At 33.1% G+C, this 9,076-nt stretch overlaps 1 non-coding gene across 1 annotated transcript; it reads right to left on the bottom strand.

Annotated features, from left to right (window-relative positions):
• Positions 1-3,362: 3,362 nt before the first annotated feature.
• Positions 3,363-3,586, bottom strand: LOC113694395 (small nucleolar RNA U3). The gene has a single exon (XR_003449351.1). It is a non-coding gene; the product is annotated as a small nucleolar RNA U3 (small nucleolar RNA).
• Between the last annotated feature and the right edge of the window lie 5,490 nt (positions 3,587-9,076).

Here is a 9,076-nt window from a genome sequence, read left to right as displayed (position 1 = left end):
CCAAGAGCTTCCCTCCAAACTTGACTCAAGGATTTACGAAGTGGATTAGGGTTTCTCTCTTGTTTTCTCACTAATTAGACAAGAAATCAAGGCTTGAAATTTGTGTTTTTCTCTCCCTATTTCTGGCCAAGACAAGAAGAAAAGAAGAAGAAATGGTGATGAAATAAAAGGTTGGTTGGATAAGAATGAAATTTAGTCTTGGTCAAGGGTCCTTAGATGATTGACAAGTGGCAAAACAAGGAGTAAAATCTATCTAATTGTCTCTAAATCACCAAAATATCTAACTCTCCTCCAATTAACTCTTAACATCTCTTAACATATAATCCCTTTTGTACAAAACTCCCTCTTATCCACCAAATTTATTGCACACAACTTACTAGTTGGTCACATTAATATAATGCACTATGAAACTCAACATGCAACACATTGAATGAGGCAATAGAATAGAAATCAAAATTCAACTATTAAATCAACCAAGAATTTAAGACAAGGCAATTAAAATAAAAGATATGAAAATAATTTTCGAAGCCTCACAAGACTAACACTGCAAGACATTGATTGTACTTCTTTTTTAGACGATTGAATTGATAACCTTTGGTAATCCAAAGCTTGATTGTTTAAGCCATGTCAAAATATTCGTACAAGGATTCTCTAATTTAGCTAAATTTAAATGTTTTTTGCCATTGGGATTTCATCGAAGTGTTGAGGGGGGAGGGAGGGGATGTGTTCAGGTGTCTAGTTAGTATTTTGTACCACAATAGAAAGTTTTGACTACCACTATTTTGAGGCTGGGCGAGCCCCATGACGTGATGAGTCCCAAATATCTCAGAGCGTTTGAATGGAGCGTAAGCGTTGTTGGGTGTTTACCTTGTAATGTGAGGCGAACGCCCAGACGTTTGGAGCGTTGGGCGTTTTTATATTTTTCTTGTATTTTTAAATTTTGAACTTTGATTTTACTATTTCATCTTCCTTATCTTCGTTTGCTGCCCTTATTATTGTTTAATAATTTTGAAAAATGATTCCATTTATTTTCTCATTGGAAATAGTTTGAGAAAAATATAAGATAAAACCATTCATGACTATGTTTCCTTTTTTTGTGCTTTTCTTTGATTCGATAATATAACTATTTTTTATTAACATGATTCTAGATGACTATTGTATGAGTTACAGTTATGTTGTGATCTTACTCATTAGACAACAACAATATTTTTGTAATTTTCGTAATTTTATCAGTTTTTTATATTTATTAGTGACATACACACACACACACTATGTATATACATATACATATACATATGTGTGTGTGTGTATATATATATTATAATGTTGTAGTATTATTTTATATTTTATTTTTTATATAATTAAAAAATCAAAATTTGTGGAACTTGTGCCCCACGCCTCGGGGCATTCGCTTCGTTTGGACAGACATAAAATGCCCTGTCCAACGCCTTCACCTTTTAAAATATTGTTGACTATCACTGTGAATTGTATTATGGATGATACTGAAGTACATTTGAAATGACGATGAGGTTTGATTTTCTCACATTTGATACACTTTTTCATTTTTCCTCCCCTGCTTATGTAATCAGTTCAAGAAATTTTTTTCTTTCTTTTTCTAAAAAATTGGACTCAGTAACTGCATGGACTGACATTTAAATTCCTAATTGACAAAAGCATTCACAGAATGTAACACAGGGATATGCATCTTTTATGGGGATTCTTGTCACGTATGATATCAAAAATTTCTTCAGGAAAAATCAAATAATCGAAAAAGGTTTCTAAAACTGATGTGCTCAAACCTTTAGGTTTACGAAACAGTTTGAGTTTGCCGGCAAATACAGCAGTTTCTCTACTGATTAGTCATTTTATAGGCTAATTCCTCTGATTGTTGTTCGAAAAAAAAATCGCAACAATAACATTCTGACAGAGTTCTGGTACAAAACTATGCCTGCCGGGCTGTGTCAGCTCGGCAAGCAAGAGAATCTTTTTTTTTTAAATAAATGTTTGGCAGCTGGGCTAGTTCAGCCCGATAGCCATTGGAAATCTGCAAAAAAATCTGCCGAGCTGTCAGCCCGACAGCCTGCAGCTTCTTTTTTTTTTTTAACTTCAAGTAAGCCTGGCAGCCATGATAAATTTCCAAAACATCTGGCTGGCTGCAGTTTCTTTTTTTTAAAAAAAACTTCAAGTCAGCCCGACAGCCTTTTTTTGAGCGGAATTTTCCTCATCAGTAGTAGTAGTAGCAGCGGCTTTGAAATGATAAGAAGGAAAAAAAAAAAGAGTGACTAGAGAAGAAGATAAGGGTGTTGAGGGACATGTGACGAATGAGAGAAGATACACTGCTACTAGTCTACTGCTACACCAATATACTCATTTCCCTTCTTTTGTTCAATATAATCTCCTTATATCTCTCTCTCCATTTTTACCTTTATCTTTTTTCCATCACCTCTGACCTCCTCTTCGTCTCCTCACTCTCACACTCACGCATGCACTCACCTTCCTCTCCACTTCCGTCCCACTGCATTTTTACATGTCCCTACAACATTTTTATTTAAAATTTTTTTATATAAAAGTCAAAAAGGTTTTTAAATTTTTTTTAAGAATCTATAAGTAGTATTAGTAGGACAAGTGTTACCCAAAAAAAGAAAAAATTAAAAAAAAAAAGAAGAAGCTACCGACTGCCACAGTACTACTCCGTCCCACTACTAACATGTTACAACCTGCATCTGCATCTGCATCTACTCAGAAAGCGTTCTACTACCCTCTTTTAGAGGATAGATTGTGGACTTTTAAACATACTAATGGGTTTACTAGCATCTAAAATCCCCATTAGCAAGTCCAAAATGCTTGCTACTGTCTAGGTGGGATATTCTCTGTTACAAGTTCATTAACCAATGATGCACACTTAAATATGTAGCTACTGATGCTTGTCAAAATTTCCTACAACAGTTAGCTAAAATTTCGTGAGCTCACTATGCTGTAATTTCCTAGCAGACAACCAGGGAAAGGAGTAGTAAACTGCTAATGCTTACAATCTTGAAAGGATATTTGCCAAAATTTCCACGTTTTCACTTGCCTAAAACTAGTCCTTAAAGGGGAAATATTGCAAGCTCGGTAAAGGAGAAATTTATGGTTGGCTGTTGAAACTACAATGTGAAAAACACTCCAACAAATTCAACCTTTCCTGTTAATGCCTAATTACAGTTGGGAATTCACAGATTTCTTCTGGGCTTCTGGTAAGAATAATTGGAGAAATTTTGTTATAAGTCAGCAAGGAAAGCTTTCTGCTAGAAACCAAAAATATTGCCCGTCTTCTCCGACCTTTGAGGAAGACCCAGAAAGAAAATTGCAAAAAGAGATGGGAGAGTCTGTCAGACAACCGCAAGACCACCCCAACCAATGCCAGAGCGAAGGGCTGGGAACGATCCTCTACTGTCCTGGCAGCTCGGAAGCCGAGCAACAAGAGCTGTTAATCACGCTCTGGTCAAGCGGTCATATTTCATCCACCAGACTTGGTTTCCTGTCTCCTTAGAACTCAAGGACACAGAGGTACGAGCCTATAGAACAGATCCTGTTCAAGTAAGGTCGTGACCTTTGTGGCGAGATCTATTTCTTATAAACTTTGCATCGCTCTATGTAGTTGTCGATGTGGGATAGCAAGCAGGAGGTATTTTGGTGCACAAGTGAGATAAATAATCCAATTCTTTAATGACCAAGGTTAAAAAAAAAAGAGAGAGAATCAGATGCTTAGTCCTCGTTTGGCATTTGCAGCAATGTCAACTTGATTGACCTGATTCTTCCGCTGATCTAACAAGAAATAACTAATGGTTAAAAAACTCCAAGTAATTAATGCAATTATGGGTGAGAGTTAATTATAAAAATATCCATGAAGGCGAATGAGTAAAGTTAGAATGGATTAGATTTACACGAACAAATTATCCCTAAAAAGAAGCTAGCATTGTGTAGGTGCAGCAACCTATAAATTCTCCACATGAAAGCAATTACTACAAAGTAAGAGAGGGGTTATTATTAAAGAATAACGAGCAAAGGTAATAAATGGAATGTTCAAAAAGTTCATTCTTGTTCACAAATTCAGGAAATTAAAAGCAACGGAATGTGTGGAGAATACAATTTTGTCCATCTGATGACATGGTTGATTCTATTTTGACACCCAAATTCCCTTTTTGGGTTGTAAGGACAATATTAATCCCCTAATTAACATTTAATTATATATCTTGATAGAGAACTCTCTTTACCTCTTTGCATTGCACATTCTATTAAAATTTTCCAAAACAACCCCAACCCACATCAACGACCGGCCCGAAAAAACCAACTACAAGATACACGTGAGAAGCACATGATGACATCTAAACTTCTGGCTAGCTAAATACTTTTGGCGCTGAGTCTATTGCATTGAAAACTCCAGAATTTAAGTATTTCAATTTTCAATTTTCAAATGACAATTTTGTAGATTGATCCTCGAGTTGCCATAAGATAATAGAATTGAGATGCTACCTTATCTTTAGGTTTATCAACCGAGTTTTAACAAGCCTGAATTTATCCCTCTTAAATGTCGGGTATTTCAAGCCAAGCTGAGTCCAAATTTTCAAGATGACAAAATGAATTGTGGATTACAAGGTGAACTTAGACTTGCACACAAATGTCCCTTAAGTTTTCGACCTAATCAAGGTCATTAGATTTACCTCTCTTGAGTTCGGCCAAACTAGTGACCAATCCTTGGGATTTAGCCAAAATAAAAATTGTTGAAGGTAGAAAAATGATAAATGTATTAAATAAAAACAAAAATGATTCAAATTTGAAAGATACTACCAAAAGATAAACATAAGATCTGGTAAGAATAAGGGATAGAAAAATAAGTCACTCCACTACCACTACTATCTTCGCTTTTCCTGATGTTGTGGATGCAATCAACACTACTGCCGTCACTACTGTTATGCATCTACCATTACTACTATCTCCTCTTGCTCTTGCTTTTTTCAATTATTTGATCTTAGGCACCGTTTCGATTGAAGGAAAGAGAAGGAAAGGAAAGAAAAGAACTCCAGAAGAAAAGAAAAAAGAGTAGAGGAAACTAGATTCCATCCATCTTATTTGGATTATGAAAGGAAAGAAAAGGAAATTATCATGTATTAATTACATTTTTATTCATAGTTTAAAATTTTAATTTTTAAATACTTAATAGGTTTTTTAGGAATTTCATAATTTTCATTAATTTTGGTGTCCTTTTCTTTCGTTTCTACTTACTTTTGGATAGAAAGTAAGCTGACAAAAATAACTAAATTTTTTTCCTCCTTTTTCCTCCCTGTCCTTTTCCTTCTCAAAAATCAATCCAAACACGAAAAATCTTATCCCTCCATTTCCTTATCTTTTTTTTTTCTTGGGGAGGGTAAAGAAGCCTAGCAGCATCTATTAGTACAAACAAACGTGGGATAGTCACCCCTATAATATCATTTCCAATCACATTCCCTTTCTTTCCTTTTCCTTCCATTCGCTCAAAATAAACAGTGCCTTAGATATTATGTTCTTCCTCCTCCATATATATTCTCATTTTCTATTTACAAGCACATAAAGAAAAAGGTTGAGACACATGAAATTTGGGTCTCAATTTCCAGAATTAGAGAACTTGTTCAAGCTCGTGATTGGAATTGTATCATGCATAAATTTTGTTTGCTTTCTTTTCTCCTTCCATAGAAGGTTCAAAACCGAGGTTGGGAGTTTGTTTGTGATAATAGTTGAAGTATTTTGATGGAGTTTGAAAATTTTTAATTAATGAAGATGGTAATCAATATCTAGTGTTAGCATTCATTTAATCCTTTCTTGTTCTATTTTTTCGTCTTTGAATATAAAGCAAGGAAAAATAGAGAGAATTGAAAAAGAAGAATTCATTATTGTGGTTTGAGAAAGAAGAAATTAGTGGATACTTCAGAGGCAATGGAAGTTTAGAACTACTTCATGAGGTGAAGAAATTTGATTGACTCTTGCCTTGAGAGAGAGAGAGAGAGAGAGAGAGAGAGAGAGAGAGAGAGAGAGAGAGGCTAGAAGAGAGGAAAGTAGGAAACAAGGGAAAGGAGATGAGGTACTAGGTTCAAGGGTATTTTGGGAGCTTAATTACATAGATTTTGACATTGCCAATTTAGACAATCACATTTACTAATGGTTAGTGGTTGTTCGTTACAAAATTATGAGTGGAAAGGTTTATTTAATTCGAATAAACCATGGGATTGATTAGCTGATTGGTCAAATCTTAGAGGAGGTAAATTACGTGATTCTAATTCTTCATAAATTAACCACGATCAGATTTTTATGAAGAAATCCCATATATCGCATTTATTCACATGAATGTATGCATCCATGATTGCTTGTAATATACATCACTGTAACAAAAAGTGTTCTAGTTTCTTAGAACAATTGACTAAATTATATTATACTATAAATAATTAAAAACCATGAGATGCAAACTAGAGTATGTAATTAGTCTGCGGGGTCCACTCCCTGCGGGACACACCTAAAAAAAAAAAAAAAAGTATGTAATTAAGTCATCCTAACATAAATTTATAACCTAATGTAATGTTATTGGTGTAATGCCTAAAGGCGGGACATTCATACAAACATGTAAAAAAAAAAAAAAAAGATATGTTTGCATGTTTTTGGGCCGAGAAAAAGTATACGCTCTCTTCCTCACAGAGTATGCGTAGGGTGGTCCGGATTGGGCGTGTGATCCAATATCAGACTTTAAAATTGGGTCTCCTCTTTAATTGCCTTGGTCTATTTCATCTTACGTGGATAGACAAAAGGATAATGAGCATTTATTCTAATGGGCTGGCTATATGAAGACTAAGTTACGACCAGCCCAATTCAATTTGAAAAATCCGGGTACACAAAATAAGTCTGTGACCTGAGAGATTAAGTAATGGATTGGGTACTTACATTACAGCAGTAGGTTCCAATCCACATTTTTTCTACACCGTAAGCATAGTTATTAGATCCAATTTTTGTAAGGAACTGGCAGAGAGACAGGGTAAGTGGGTAACTGGTGGGTATTAAAATAATACTTATAAATATAAAATAGTAATTTTAATATACGTAAAATAGCTAATAAAGCTCTTTTAGATACTAATTATTGGACTTAGATAATGAATAGATAAATATAATAGAAGATTTGATTTCATTTTATTGTACTTTTACACAAATAAATTATATAGTCAAATATAAAATAAAATTGTGTCACTTGTTTTCAAGGTTATAACATCATTTGTATTATTTTATTTTTTAAAAATAAAATAATTGTTTAACTACTAAATATTGTCAGTTTAAAAATTAAAAGAATTAATTGTATAATGAAAAAGTAAACAAGTTTATTTAAAAAATATTTAGTCATCAAATAAAAGCTAAACAAGTAATAAAATCTTATGCCCATTTAAATGAAGATTTAATTAGGGGCATAAATTAATCAAATTACTCGACTCGAGCTCGGAATAGCTCAGTCAAAGGCTTGATTTGTACTCGGTGTTGACTGAGTTCGAATCGAGTTCAAACTAGTTGATAAGGTATCGAGTCGAGTTCGAGTAGAAAAAATCAAAACATGAGTACTCGTCAAACCTTATCAAATAGTATATTTATAATATAATTTGAATTATTTATTATAAAATTATAAAAATTACTAAAAAAATCAAGCTTGAAAACTTGATTGAACTTGATTTGGTCGAGTTTGAATTTGAGCTCAAATAAAGTAAAATAAGCTCAAGGCTGAACTTGAGCTCCCCTTTGAAGAACTCGACAAGTTCGACCACAAAATCTCTTTTTAGTCTTACTTATTAGAAACTAGTGTGAATACCCATACTATGCATGGCACCGACATTATTAAAAAAAAAATTAAAATAGAGGGTGAAGTAGAAAAAGTAAAAAAATTATACCAACATAATTAAAATTTAAGATTTGTCTAGCAATAATTCAAAGTATGATAAAATGTGCACATCAATCAAGAACTGCATTTTTGTGGAAGATGGATCCTAAAATAATAATATAAATTTATATTAGAAAATGAATGATATATGGATAGAATTGAATGTAATAGCATGTTTTATATGATGTCAAAATGAAATACTTACAAACATTATACATTCGATTTGATAATCGTGTATGAAGGTGCGACCATTTTTTACACCAATCAACCTTTAGTACGAAAGCCAATTTTGATGGTTTAATTGACTCTGATGAATTTTGTGAAATTCGTACTACAAAAGAGTGTTTAGGGAAACTTGTTTTTCTTGGAAGTAAACTTGTTGAACCTTTTGAAGTATTTTAGTGGGATTACTGCGGTTTAGGCTTTGTTTTGTGATTAGTTGTTTTTTCTTTGCAATCTTGCAAGTTTGGAAGTGAGGCGTCATTGAAATATTTGTAGGTGAGATTCGTCCATAGTGAAAGTATGATACATGGTCTTTTTTTTTTTTCTCACTGTATTTGGTTTGTGTGGATGACAAATGAAAATGGATAGTGATCATTAATCTTGTGACTGATTATGAGAGTAAAATATATTATGACAATAAGACACATAATATTGTGGGCAGTGTGAGAATTGTAATTCAAATAGGCTCCTAAATTTTGAATATGTGATTTCGTAGTGGTAATCTATATCTATATAAATTTGAGAAGGGATTTTTAGGAACAAGCCTTCACGTATCTTCCCGCTACCAATTCCATTTTTCTAGCATTTCACATTTAATTTAATTTATAAAATATATTCCTCTCAACTTCCACATCTACTATTCACATTTGAAATTATTGGTTACTTTTTAAAATCATTTCATTTCAAATTGTTGGTTAACGTGCATGTTATCCTATTTGAACTTCAACCCATCACGTTTCCAATTGCCTTGCATTATTTATGATTCTACTCCAATTCAAACTTCTATAAGACCATAACAAGAGATAACAAATATAACATCCTTTTATGCTTTCTTATTAATTTAAATAAGTAAGATTATTTACACTCCATTTTTGTTATTCACACTTCAATAATCATTTTGATCATATAATTTTCATTAATTAGACTATATGA

This window comes from Coffea arabica, chromosome 6c, assembly GCF_036785885.1.
Source record: "Coffea arabica cultivar ET-39 chromosome 6c, Coffea Arabica ET-39 HiFi, whole genome shotgun sequence".
Classification (NCBI taxonomy): domain Eukaryota; kingdom Viridiplantae; phylum Streptophyta; class Magnoliopsida; order Gentianales; family Rubiaceae; genus Coffea; species Coffea arabica.
Note: the sequence above shows the minus strand (reverse complement) of the source record. Positions and strands in the feature narration are given on the sequence as shown.